The following is a 15050-nucleotide window of genomic DNA, read 5'->3' on the forward strand; positions in this document are numbered from 1 at the left end:
CAGGGGTGGGGAGATGGATCGGAGCAGTCACGGGACAGGGAGCAGAGGGGTTTAGATGGGTTGGGAGTTCTGGGGGGGGCTGTCAGGGGGTGGGGAGTGGTTGGATGGGGCGTGGGAGTCCCAGGGGTCTGTCTGGGGGTGGGGGTGTGGATAAGGGTTGGGGCAGTCAGGGGACAAGAGGCAGGGAGGCTTAGATAGGGAGTGGAGTCCTGGGGGGCAGTTAGGGGCAGGGGTCCCAGGAGGGGGCAGTCAGGGGACAAGGAACGGGGGGAGGGTTGGGGGTTCTGGGGGGGCGGGAAGTGGGAGGGGCTAGGGCGGGGCTCCTCCCGTCCTCTTTTTTTCTTGCTGAAATATGGTAACCCTACTACAACCAGCCACCAAATTCTTAAATCTAGGGAGAGCTAGTTTGATCACCTCAACTGCCACGGTGACACATGGCTTTTTCAGCTAGCCTGGACCCAAGTAATACAGGGGTTTATAGAACAATGTCTATATTGCATGTTGAAACTAACACAGTTCCTGGAGAGCTGCTATGACATGTTGCCTATAGTAAAATACTGCTTAACAGATAGGAAGCTGCAGGTGTAGCAGCTCTAGTTTCCACGTGATCTTCCTAGGTAGCGCTAAATAAAGAGCTTTGCAATAATTCCATCTAAAAGTAAAAAATTCAAACTTTTGGTTTATTGTGTCAAGGCCAAGATCTGACAGAAAATGTCATGAACTCTTAGCCAGATGCAGATGAAAAAGGTACTCTGGGTTACTAGGATTAATGGCAAGTCCAAATTGTGAACTTCTTGCATAAAGGGTGGAAAAAAACCCTTCAATAACAGGGATAGAAACCAACCCTTCTGTTCCCTCAAGATCCTTTCCACTCCCGCCAATATCATCTTGTGGGATTGAGCCTTAGCCAGTTTACTATGATCCAAATTCTATTCTTGGCCAGGCACTGGGAAAGCAAAGAAACCACACTATCCAGGTCTAATGAAAACAAGCAAAGATCCACATCCCATCTATCTACTGACGACAGGATAGCTCCAATCACATGTTGAACTGGAGGAGTGACTAAATCAAGCTTTTCAGATCTCACAATAGTGATCCTTGAGGAAGAAAAATCTGTATGTAAATGCTAGAAGGAAATAGCTTGCCCTGCGCTGTACAAAATAAATTGGCTAAATGTATTTTTCACCTCTAACCTAATTGCTGCTAATATTATTCTGACAAATGAGTCTATAATTTTAAATTTTAAATATGTATTTAAATGATAAACTAGATGTTTTATAGAGACTATTAGTTTGTATAGCACATAAAACAAACTTTTAAAAATTGCCGGAATACAAGATTACTCAATAGATGGAAAATTGTATTTTTTTTTTAATGCATGTTCTGTGGATGAAGTAGTTTTGAATTCAACTTTGAATTTCCATGGTTTTCATGAGTTAAAGCCAGAAATGTTGTTAGTCAAACATACTGTTTTATATTAGATTGGTAATAGGAGTGTAGGAATTCAGACTTATTTAGGTTAGGTTTACATTTGGATTTTGACCTATCCATATCTTGAGTGCTTTTTTCTCCACTTTTACAGTTCCCCATATTGTGTTGTTTAAGTACCTGACACTTTTAAGTGGATATATAAACATTCCCCTCCCTCCCCATGGCGTGAAATGAAGCAGTGTGCAAAATGTATGGTTAAAGCTGTCATCTACGGATATTTTCACATGGAGACATGGAAATCTCAGCAACGTTCAGATGTTTTCAATCTGCTGCATTTGGTTGATTTTTTTTTTTTATTGAATCTCTTTAGTTTTTGGTGGAATTCACTTTTTTCTAATGCTAACTAAGGTAATAAATCAGAAATACTGTGGAAAGATTGTGGTAGCTATTTTCATTTATAATTGTCACATAGGCAGATAGATTTATAAATCTATCTTAAGTACTTGTATGGCTCCCATTACCATAATATCTGAGCACCTCACAGTCTTTAATATATTTATCCTCATAAGACCCATTAGGTAGGGAAATGTTGTTATCTCCATTTTACAGATGGGAAACCGAGGCACCGAGAGGCTAAGTGACTTGCCCAAGCTGTCACAGGAAGGCTGTGGCAGAGCAGGGGATTGAACACAGCTAGGCTACAGTAAGTAGCCTAATGCAAGAGTTGGCACACCCACAACGGTGATCGTACCCAGTGTACTGTAGTTCGCTACCTGGTAATAGTGACATTCTCTGAAAATAAAAGTAAAAAATCGTCAGCATTTTTCTAACACCGTGTATTAACCCTGCAAAAGATTATTTGGCAGAATTTGATAAGCATGTTGACTTCCTGTTCAAAGAACCCTCCACCTCCCATCTTTGAGAAAGGAGCAACTAAAATCGGACCCCTTGTGCTCCAGAAATAGACAGGTATGGGAGTTTTCCTGTTGACTTGATTGGGAACAGTTTCAGGTTGAAATACTGACTTTCTGGGAGATCAGATTTTTAAAATATATTAACGTTAACTTTTTTGAATAATGAGTGGGAAAGCGCAGGTGAGAGTTTGTCTGTCATCTGTGAATTGATATACAAATCTCTGATCCTGATCCTGCACCATGGAAGTCAGTGGGAGCTTTGCCATTGACCTCAATGGGCAGAGGATCATACCTTGTGTCTCAGAGCAAGTGGGATCCCTTCTGTATGATGGTGGAGTGCTTTAGAGTGTTACATAAAGCGCATCTGGACCAGCTAAACATGAAAGAACTGGAGAAAAGCATGTTCATGGTCTTTTCCGAGTGTAGGGACCTAAATCCTTCTGTGTCCAGGGTCACGCTGTCTATTCACAGTTATAATCAGCCAGTGGCCTTCAGATTCTGATGTGCGTGCATGCACATAAGCCCAAATACGTATGAACATGCACCTAATGTCCCCATCATTGTGCCTCATGAAGAAGGCACTAACGTTTAGTGTCTAGGAGAGTGGCATCTCTGAAAACGGCTAGCTAAGTAATTAAACCCAGCGGCAGTGAGAACCCCTGAGATGAAAACCTTGGCGGTCTTCTACACCATGTAGTGTGCTTCAGGTCACAAAGGGCCTGTAAATAGCATGGTAATGGCTGATTCCTCAGCAGGAATAAGCATGTGCTTTGAGTTTTCTAAATGATTCAGAGGCACACTGAGATAACTACTGATAACAAGCAGATGTGACGCTTGCTTTTCAAGAAAGGGAGGCACAGAGGGACAGTAAAATAAATACTGTTCTCATCTACTTTCAAGAAGCCTGATTTTGATCCCACTTAAGCTGCTACTTACACTGGTGTAACTGTTAAAGTCAATGAAGTTTCTTCTGTTTTACAGCAGTGTTAGTGCAGAATCAGGCCCAATGAGATCATGCAGACTGAGGCATTTGAGACCTAATCGTAAAGAAAAGTGTGGATCTTCTTTTGCAAAGATAAGGAACTTGATGTATTTCAAAATGTATATTACTTTTAATGTATATCTCCTGTTCGTTTTGGTCCAGAAAACTTCTCTAAACTTGCATATACCATCTCCCCAATTATACTTTTCTAGGATGTACACAAGTAAATTGGTATGCATAGTACGTCTCTGTGGGGCTCTTCTGTTTTATTGGTACATGCTTACATTGTTTGCTTCATGTAGCTGTTGTGTTTTACCCAGCACGCTGCAGTTCAAATTTATAACATCCATAGTTATGAGTCTTACCTCTAGGAGGGGTAGACTGTAGATTCTTGTGCATTTTACCCAGGTGAAACCTACATTTGCCCAAATTTTAGCCAGTAGTAACATAACACAGGGGAAGATCGTCCCCTCAGATGTGTACAGAGGGGTCCCTCAGAGCTCAGTGAGAGCCACATACATGTGCCTGAGGGAGAAGAATTTGGCCCACAATATGTTTTTCTTTGGAATCACTGTTCTTCATGCTTGTAATATACACTGTGGGACTTAAACTGAGCCTTTTTTTAGAAGAAGAAATGAATCTGATTTAAAGAGCCTACAAAATGTTTCAAATACACCACACCATTTTTTATAGCTTACCATTTACCCCTGAGCCCACAATCAGATAGGTAGCCATTTTCACACAGTTGCTTTTGGTAACCATGTGTATTTCTTGCATATATTTCAATGAAGGGACATAATAAATTAAGAAAACACTATGGACCTGATTTAGCTGGGCTACTCAGATGAATAAATGCTGTTCACCATAAGTAAGGTTGGCAAATCAGGCCCTATAAAAACATGTATCTTATCTGTCCTACTAATATTGTCCCCATTACTGTAGTATCTGAGCACCTCACAATCGTTAATGGCTTTATCCTCATACACTGCTGTGAGTTGGAAAAGCTATTATCCCCATTTTAGAGATGGAACTGAGGCATAGAAAGGCTGAAGGCCAGATTTTTAAAGGCATTTAGTCATTGCTCTGCTCAGCTTTGCAAGACCTACAGGCCAGATTTTCAAAGGTATTTGGACACTTCAAAATGCAGACAGGCACTTAGTGGGCTTTTCAAAAGTACCTAAGCAGGTTAGATGCCTAATCAGGCTAGGTTAAACTTGCAACACTGAGCAGAGCAATGTCTAAATACCTTTCAAAAATCTTGGCCTAAGTGGGTATATTTGCACTGCAGCTGGCAGATGTGATTCGCAGCATAGGTTGACAGACTCAAGTGCACTAAAAGAGCGGCATTGGTGGCAGCTTCAGCTAGCTGCTCAAGTCCAAGCCTGCCCGACTCCCTAGGCCTGAGCTTAGGCGGCTAGCCCAAGCTGCCGCAAATGCTAGAACATCCACACTGCTGGTATTTTTAGCATGCTAGCTCGAGCCTATCTACCCGTGATAGGAATCACACCTCACAGCTGCCAAGTAGACGTGCCCATTGACTTTCCCAAGGTTTCACACAAAGTCTGTGGTGAAGCACAGTATTTAAACCTGGGTCTCCCAAGTCCTAGGCTCACACCGTAACCGCTGGACCATCCAAGAAACATCACAGAAGAAAGGTTTTGTTCACATTGTGCACGTGGGATGAAAATAAAGAAGTTTGGCTTTTTGAAATTATAGGAAGCAGGAAGATGTATCGGTGTCCTTGTCAACCACAGGAATTCCCAGTAGATCTAAAATTAATCGAACTCTCCTGACTTGAAAGCGCCTGTTGTTCTAAAGTGGAAGGAGGACTTGTAGATGAGCAGGTTAATGCCCCACCCTATCATCTCCTGTGCCCTAGATTCAAAGTAAAAATGTTATGATTTATAGACGTCACCTGTGTACCTGACTCTTCTGAAATACATAGGAATACAAGGGCCACATCATCACAACTATTTTTTTCAGGGTGGGAGGGATAGCTCAGTGGTTTGAGCATTGGCCTGTTAAACCCAGGGTTGTGAGTTCAATCCTTGACGGGGCCATTTAGGGATCTGGGGCAAAAATCTGTCTGGAGATTGGTCCTGCTCTGAGCAGAGGTTTAGACTAAATGATCTCCTGAGGTCCCTTCCAACCCTGATATCCTATGATTCTATGAAGACTTCACCCTCAGCAGCTCTGACCCTGCAATCAGTGAGGATCTGCATGGGAGCATGGATATACCCTTGTGGATCCTAATGTGGGATTAGGTCCAAAATTGGATGAAAACAATGCCAATAAGTTTCAGGTGTGAGAATGTAGGGAGACCACTCAGGAGGAAGGTTAAGCATAAGAAAAATTTCAGTGAGAGATTTGAAGGAGGGATGTGTCACGGAGTGTGGGGGCGTCAGGGCCCTGCACTCCTGACTTCCTGTGATTCACCATGACTCTCAGCCAGCCAGTAAAACAGAAGGTTTATTAGATGACAGGAACACAGTCCAAAACAGAGCTTGTAGGTACAGACACAGGATCCCCCTCCTTCAGGTCCATCTTGGGGGGCAGGGAGCTTAGACCCCAGCCCTGTGGTTCCCTCCGTTTCCCCAGCCAGTTCCAAACTGAAACTCTCAAGCCCCTCCTCCGGCCTTTGTCTCTTTCTGGGGCCAGGAGGCCACCTGATCTCTTTGTTCTCCCAACACTTTCAGTTGGCACCTTTGCAGGGGAGGGAGTCCAGGCCACCAGTTTCCAGGAGACAAGGTGTCGGCCATTCTCTGTGCAGACAGCATCACACTGGCCCTCTTGGGCTCTGCAACAATCACACACCCTTATCCCACCACCTAAATACTTGAGAAATGCATAGGGGAAACTGAGGCACCCACACAGTATTCAGAGAAAACATTAAGAACATTCCCACTTCGTCACATGATGTATAAAAGCTATGTTGCCAATTTGAATTTATTTAACTAACTGATTTTAAAATAATATATAGTATATCCTAACATTTAAAAAAAATTCTTTGGGGGCAAAAAAGAGTATAAGAGCATTTTCTGTTCCCCTGGTGAAAAGGGAGGTTGCCTGATGCATGGGAAGAAGTCTAAGTTGCCTTATTATCGTTCTTAGGCTAGCCCCTATTCTTATTTCTATTTACTTTTATGACCCTCTTTGATGTAACATCTGAGAGCATCACAAATATTAATGACCCTCTTATGAGGTAGGAAAATACTATCCCATTTTACTATCAACGAGGAACTTAGGCACACATAGATGGTCACACAGAAAATGCATAGGAGATCCAGGGACAAAAGGCACATTTCCTGAGTCCCAGTCTAATGACTTAACCACAAGACCATATTTCCTCCTTATCAACAAAAATTATGACATTTGGTGCAATTAATAGTTTCCAAGATCTTAAAAAATCTTACAAATAACTTATATGTTCATAGATTTTAAGGTTAGAAAGGATAATAGTGATCATCTAGTCTGACCTCTTGCATAATCTAGGACTTAGAATTTCACATAGTAATTCCTACATGAAACCCATAACATCTGTGTGAGCTATAGCATGTCTTTTAGAAAGACATCCAATCTTGATTTAAAAACTTCAAGCAATGGAGAATTCACCAGATCCCTAGATAAGTTGTCCCAATGGTTAATTACCCTTACTGTTAAAAAATTGCATTTTATTTCTAGTCTGAGTTTGTTTAGCTTCAGCTTCCACCATTGGATGTTGTTATGACTTTGTTCGCTAGAGTAAAGATCCCTGGACTATCCAAAATCATTTCCTCATGTAGATATAGACGGCAATCAAGTCATCTTTTACCTTCTCTTTGATAAGCTAAACATATTAAGCTTCTGTAGCCTCTCACTTTAAGTCATGTTTTCCAGACCTCAGATCATTCTCGTAGCTCTTTTCTGAACCCTTTCCAATTTTTCAACCTTTTTCAAGCATGGATACCAGAATGGATGCATTTTTCCTGGAATGGTGTCACTAATGCCATATGCAGAGGTAATACCACCACCTTAGTCCCACTTGATAATCCTCCTCTTATACATCCAAGGATTGCATTTGCTCTCTTAGCCATCACATTGCACTGTGAGCTCATGTTCGGTTGGCTCTCCACCATGCCCCTGTGTCCTTTCCTGAGTCACTGCTTCCCAAAATACAGTCCCCTATCATGTGTGTGACCTATAGTCTTGATTCCTGTATGTATGACTTTGTATTTAGCGGCATTAAAATGCATGTTATTCAAGTGAGTTCAGTTTACCATGCAATCCAGGTTGCTCTGTAGAACTGACCTGTCCTTATCAGTACACTACATCAGCACTGAATTTATGTTCTAGACATACAGACCAGGATGAAACCTGTTGAAGATTCACTTGTTTTACATTGTACGGTCCCATCCCTTTCTCCCCATGCACCTAGTTGCAGATTAAATAGGCATTTGAAAAGTATTTATGATCCTAATACTGGCTTTCTATACAGTGTCTTGCTATTGCTGGCTCTTCCAACAACCAAATCAGTTCGGGGCTGTCAAAAAGTTTGTTTAACAACTACAGGCCTGAAATGCCAAGTTCATAAATGTTGTTTTATATACCTTTGGTTCAGGGAGCATCTGGTTCTTTTCCTGAATCCTTAGTTGACAATAACACTGGAGTCCTCACTTGATAGAAGCAAAACTTCCTCTGAATGTTTAGTGGAAATGGCTGGATTAACTTGTTGTCTTGTTTTTCTTCTATTTTGTACGTTGTGTTTGAAGAATGTGGTTCTACAGTACATCAAGAGCCTGGGTTGTCAAGTTGGCAGTTGGAGTAGGCATGGCATTACATGTATATAGTGCTGGAGGTGTACACGGCACTGTACAAATGGCACAATGTTCAAAACAAGTAGCAGAGTCCCTGCCTGAAAAGCTTTCAGTCTAAATCCATGAGTGGATACAATACAATATACAACTCAATGAAAAGGTAGTGTGTAGGCAGACACCATGTGGGGGGTGACCACTGGAGCTGGAAGGCAGCCCAGAAGAAAGTGAATTTGGAGGAGGGTGTGACGGGTGTCTCTGGGTGCTACCTGGAACTGGGGTACTGCTGAGACCTCTGTCCCACCAACCTGGGCTCCCTCTCACCCTGTGATACTGTAACAAGCTGCAAACCTCTGGTAGGTACTGCTTTCACACAGACATCCACAGGCAGGGACACACCCAGCTGAGTTACATGACTGCTTCTCCCAGCCACTCATGAACTAACAATAGAGGGACTCCAGCCAATTCCCCCCAGCTCCCCAACTTTTCTCCCCTGACCTGTACTATCCTGCCCTGGTCAGAAGCCTGACCATTGTACATTTATAACTCAGTCCACCCCTCCCTCAATGTGGAGAGGACATGCACCAGTTTTTGTTCCCAAGCACTTCAAGCAAAATACACTGTTTTAGGTAAAACATAAAATAGGTTTATTAACTACAGAAAGACAGATTTTAAGTGATTATAAGTAGTGAGCATAGAGATCAAAGTTGGTTACCCAAGAAATACAATAAATTTGCAGTTTAAGTTATATAAACTACACAGGATTTGAATCAAACAGTGTTTCACCCTGACAGATAGTACAAGCAGGATACAGATCTTCAATACACAGGCTGGAACTCTCCTCCAGCCTGGGAACACCTTTCCCCATTCAATATTTGTCCTCCAAATGTTAAATTGTGGGGGGAGTGAGGCCAAACATGCGGCCACCGTTCCCTCTTTTATATCCTTTGTCCTTGTGCCTAGAAGAAACTTGTCTCAGTATGTCCTGGAGGGCTTCCCTGAATCGCTCGGTTGAGCAATCCCTCTGGTGTGTTCTTGTGCAATGGGGTCATGGGGTCAAGCAGTCCCCATTGTGTGGTGCTTACGCAACTATCCTTGAATTGTAAAACCCTGGATTATAACTTCCCTGCTTGTTAATGGTCGTTGAGTACACTCTATCCTCGAGCACCCTCCTGTGAGTGATTTGCTTTCTTTGTATGCCACTAGCAAACTTGCAACATATTTCAGTAACAACCATACAGCAAAATCTCATAACTTGATACACACTAACAATATACACGTTTGGACAGAACAATAGGTTTCTGCAGATCATGACTTTTCATATGATATCTTACATATGTCGGTGGTGAATATGGGGTTCCAGGTGTTGCTTAGGGGTCCAGAGTGTCACAGTGGAGTTTGAAGGAGACGAGGGAGAGTGGTTGGTGCGTAAGAAATGAGAAGCTACTCCAGGCCAGCGGGGTTTAGAGCTAAATCCTCAAAGGGGATTTAGGTGCTTAATTACCATTTTGGGCACCAAAATCTAATATTTAGGCATCCCTGAGATCCTAAACCCTGCCCTCCCCTCACTCAGTTGTCACACAACCCTTTACGTGTCTAAATTCCCTAGGCACTTACGTTTCTGCCAACAAAGTCCACTAGGTGCTTACATTTCCATTGATGATCATGTGCAAAACCACTTATGTCCTGATGCTGCTTGACTGCTCAGCCATTTTAGCTCACCCTTGGGCCCTTTCAGGATTCTCAAACTAGGCATTCGCCCACCTATATATGTTCTGCTTTTACAGAGCATTCCTACCACAGAAAGGCAGCTGGGGGTAGCCAGATCATGAATTTTCAAGGCTGGGGGTGGGTAGATGTGTACGCAGTAGCCATGGGGTTACAACGCTCACCCGGGAAACCTATTTTCAAATCCCTACTCTGCCTGATTTGGAGTAGAGACTTGAACTTGGGTCTTCCCTTCATAGGAGAGTGCCCTAATCCCCAGACTACTGGCTATGTTGGGGCAGAGCTCTCTCGGTCTGTGCTGTTGAAGCTGTTCCACACGGTAACAATAATCAAATGTTATTGATTATGAACAGAGAGAGAATGAAACTCCAACCTGGTGGCTAGGGCACACACTTGGGGTGTGAGAGATTCATGTTCAAATCTAGGTTTCAAAGCAGGGATTTGAAAACAGGTATCCCTGCTCCCACTTGTATTCCCTGACCATTGGGCTATTGGCAAGAATGGGGTGGAGGTTTTTTTCCCCTTCCCTCTGGTTTCTCGTGAGAAAGGGCTGACCAGGCTTCGGTGCCTAACTCCAGGAAAGGGTTCACGGCAGTGAATCCTGAACACAGATAGCCACATTCCCCTGGTCCAGAGATAGGTGCCTACCCATCTATGAGGGGCTAGGTTTAAGCCCTGTCCCTCTCCTTGGTATTTCCTACTGGCTATCTTAGGTGGCTCTGTGCTCAGTGAGCTGGCTTCAATGAATCCTATTCTTAGGCACCTAACTCTCCCCATGCATTTTACAGGGAGTCTGGACACCTAACTTGGGTTTGAGGCTTCTGCTGGGTGGGAGGGTGCTTAAAAAGCTAGGCATTGTAACACTGAGCTCTGCAAAGCCTAAATCCCTTTGTGGATTTAGCCCTTAGTGCTGATCCAGCTCCCATGGATTTCAGTGGGATTTGGATCAGGGTCTCAGTGAAAGGAGGTACAAAGTCACAGGTAGGAGAGGAAAAAGGGAGCAGTTAGGAGAGAAGAAATGGAAGAACATATGGAGGTGGAAAAGAGATAACATTTATAGGTGTAATAATGAAGAGCTATGAAGATGGGGGTGAGCAGCTTAGTTTAATGCAGAGGGATGGGGAAACCAGCAAAGGCCTTTGAGAAAAGTGATGTAGTGAGAACAGTGAGCAGGAAAGATGATCTTAGCTGTAATGCTTTGGATACATTGGAAAGGTCAGAGGAGAGATGAAAAGAGGCCAGTGATGAGGAGGTTTTGGTATTTGAGACAAGAGATGACCAGGACTTTAGTGAAGGGATGTAAAGAGAAAGCTTATTTTAGGGATGTTTTAAGAAAGAAGCAATAAAACTTAGTGAGAGTTAAAAGTATGAGAGTTTATTCATACATCTGAGACAGTTTCCATATTGAAACAAGATGGAAATTAGCAATATGGAAATTTCTACTGGAAACACTTCTGATATTTTTAGTCCCACGTTGTCTAGAGCTTTAACTCTCTGGTGGATAAATTTGTTTCACATCTGTTCTGGAATTCAGACTCCACAGGCATGAAGAATAACAGATAGAAGTGGTGTGTAATATCTAGGTCCTTGCGCATTTTCAGCTCCATACAGGAGGATTTAGATGTGTGACTGCTGTTGTTAGAAAAGTGCCAAAGAGACCCTCAAGAGCTCCCATAAGACGGCTCATACTCTATGCATAGAAAGGGAAAAGAGAGGTGATTCCAAAGTGTGAATAGGATTGAAGATAATTGACTAGTGAGTTAATGCATCCTTGTGTCCTACACAATTTTTACCTCCTCATATTAATATTCAGAGTCTGGTAACAAAGAGCTTATTGTTCCCAGCCTTGTCTTCATTTCTCAACATCCTAGAACTACCCCTTAGACTGGCAAAGTTGCCATTTCTGCCAAAGAGAGGCCCAGGATTGGAGTAGCAGGGAAGGATTGAAGATTATTGGTAGAGCAGTAGGCAGGGCCGGCTCCAGAGTTTTGGCTGCCCCAAGCAGCCAAACAAAACAAAAAACAAAAAAAAAGCCACGATCGCAGGCGACAATTCGGCGAAAGGTCTTTCGCTCCGAGCAGGACCGCCGAATTGCCGCCGAACAGCTGGACATGCTGCCCCTCTCCGAAGTGGCTGCCCCAAGCACCTGCTTGGTAAGCTGGTGCCTGGAGCCGGCCCTGGCAGTAGGAGGACGTTTGCACAGCCCTTGGTCACATTATGTAGTGGTCTCTCAGTACCTTCAGAGAAGCAGTTCTTAGAAAAGAAAATAGTAACAAAGATGTGTGATTAATTAATATGTTGTTAATTATAGAGCATTCTAAATGCTCTGTTTATTGTCTACATCTTGTTTACCCTAAGTAGGAACTGTCTGATAGTATTTTTCTCAAGTACAGCAGGTGTGTGATAAAGGAAGAGACTTTTGAAACGTTAGTGTAAAGGAGACATCACAAATGGGCACCATGATCAATCTGAGACTCAATTTTGCATTTATTTAACTTTTAAAAACAAATTATTATGACCTCACCCCTTTTATAGAAATTCCTCAAACAAGTCATGTCAATATTTTCCTCCCCTGAGAAGTGGTTGTCAGCATGATCTCATTAGTTTTTGATTTCCTTGCTCTCGGAGGGCCAGATCATACCATGCTTACTTTTGATTCAGGCAAAACTCCAACTGACATTGGTGGGAGTTTTTTGCTTGGACAGGGAGTGAATAAGAACTATTGGATTTGGCTGTGAGGAAAATATGGAACAATTTTGAACATTATTTTTGTTCTGAACCTGACCCTGCTGAGCAAAAGCCTAAGAAACTCCTTAAAATAGGATACCAGGGCTACTGAAGAGGGCTTCTAAAGTTTATATTGACAAGTAATATCTTAAATGTACTGAGTCAAATTCTGCTCTCATCTACACCAATGTACATCTGGAGTATCTTCAGTGAAATTAGTGGCATTCCTCTGGATTTACACTGGTGTAATGGAGGTCAGAATTTAACAGAAGAAAGAAACTCCATGCTAAGGAAGAAAATTCCTTTTACAGTCTTATGACGTTTCTACGGAAGCCTGATCCTTCCAGCACTGCCTGCTGGGCTCAGTGCTCACTCCTTTGAGTGCTTCCAGTGGGAAGTATGTATTGGGTTGCAGGATTAGAGCCTTAAATGGTAAAACCACTTGTGGGACAAGGGTCACATCTCTTCCATATTCTGTACAGCACCAAGGACTATCAGTTGAGAGCAAATAACTCCATTGATTTATGTGGTGGAGTTACACTGAGGATAAATGTGAAGAGTTTTAGAGGGGGCCAAACTTAAAATACCCATACTTTAATTTTAATAGTAATATTCAGATTAAATGTCTTCAAAATCCACATTACAAATGCTCCCTCAATGATGTGTTCACTTGAGAGTCCATAACTGTTTCTTTGATCACACAAATGCAGATTTTGAGACAAATCCTGCCAATTTGAATGCATGTGCATTGGCTTGAATTGGAGGTTAATGGGATGTGCATGAACATCCAAAAACTAACTTAACCTGTAGCGTAAGTTACCCCATCAGCTATTGACCTATCTAGCATAATAGTCTTGTAAGAAAACAGAATTTCAGTCAATAATGGCTGATAAACAAATCCAGTCCACTTAAATAAATGTAAGCACATTTTTTTAAAAGTCTAAATCAAAGAAAGCAAATATTTATATATTTTTAGAGGCAGACAATGCAAAGAATCTAGCATTCATCTTCTCTCAAAATAAACAACTACCAGTTCTTGAAACTGGCTAGTTTTTTCAGGCCACACAGAGTGTGTGAGGTAATTTGATTCAGCAAAACTGAATTATTTTCAGCTTGTGCTTTTGCTAGAAGTTTTACAAAGCAGTCAGATAACACTGACAGGCAACAGTTGACAGGCCAAATTTTGCTCTCGGATACATTGGAGCAGTACCATTCACGTCTGTGGGGATCCGCAAGAGTAATTGTGAAAAGAAGTTGGCTCAGCTTCCATATAAAAGTAGTATTGATGAACCAGAATACTCTTAGATTCAAGCCACTGGGACTTGGCATAGAATCCCAACATTGAAACTGAATGAGAATTCAAAGGGATTTTCTTCTTTTGTTCAGTTTTTCCAGGCACTGTACAGATAAGTTGGAAGACACAGTCCTTAAATCTTTTCTTTACAGCATTTTAGGCATCCTTGGGAAATGCAGCAAATGACCTGTTAATCTAAGGCATCCACAATATTACTCTGGCATATAAGCAGTTAACAGCCGTCAGAGGTAATGAAGCATAATTGTGTCCAAAAGAGGGTTCATCTGTCCACATTCTAGACATTTCTTTTCTTTGTTTCCTCTTTTTTTTTTCTTCTTTCTTCTCATCTTCTTTGTTGGATGAGCAAGCGAAAAAAAATGATGTCATGTCTGCAACAAATCTTGGAAACTATATTTTTTAAAAAACAACCATCTGTTTGAGCTTTTCTCTAGTAGAATGCCCATTATGANTTGGGCATAAGCTTTCGTGAGTAAAAACCTCACTTCTTCGGATGCATCCGAAGAAGTGAGGTTTTTACTCACGAAAGCTTATGCCCAAATAAATCTGTTAGTCTTTAAGGTGCCACCAGACTCCTTGTTGTTTTTGTAGATACAGACTAACACGGCTACCCCCTGATACTGTTAATCTAAGGCATCCACAATATTACTCTGGCATATAAGCAGTTAACAGCCGTCAGAGGTAATGAAGCATAATTGTGTCCAAAAGAGGGTTCATCTGTCCGCATTCTAGAGATTTCTTTTCTTTGTTTCCTCTTTTTTTTTTCTTCTTTCTTCTCATCTTCTTTGTTGGATGAGCAAGTGAAAAAAAATGATGTCATGTCTGCAACAAATCTTGGAAACTATATTTTTTAAAAAACAACCATCTGTTTGAGCTTTTCTCTAGTAGAATGCCCATTATGAGAATTGGGCTGGGTCCAGATGTGTTCCAGAACCTGCCACATTCAAGCGTATGTGTTTCATACAATCCCTACATTGATTGTGCCATTTTTGAAGGAAGAAGCAGCAGACTCACAACCACATTGCAGATCCTAAAAGGCATGTTTCACTTTCCCTTCCTGGCCCTGGAGAGAGTTACAGCTGAAAGCAGAGCAATTTTTTCCCCTCTGAGGCTAGAATAGTGAATAATTAAAGCTACAGCTCACTGGGACTCACATTTGTTGGCAA

At 42.0% G+C, this 15050-nt stretch overlaps 1 protein-coding gene across 1 annotated transcript in view; it reads left to right on the forward strand.

The window, feature by feature from the left end:
• Positions 1–15050, forward strand: part of COLEC12 (collectin subfamily member 12) — a 140919-nt gene that overhangs the window by 80905 nt on the left and 44964 nt on the right. The gene's annotated exons all lie outside the window — the stretch shown is intronic.

This window comes from Trachemys scripta, chromosome 2 (genome assembly GCF_013100865.1).
Source record: "Trachemys scripta elegans isolate TJP31775 chromosome 2, CAS_Tse_1.0, whole genome shotgun sequence".
NCBI classification, from domain to species: domain Eukaryota; kingdom Metazoa; phylum Chordata; order Testudines; family Emydidae; genus Trachemys; species Trachemys scripta.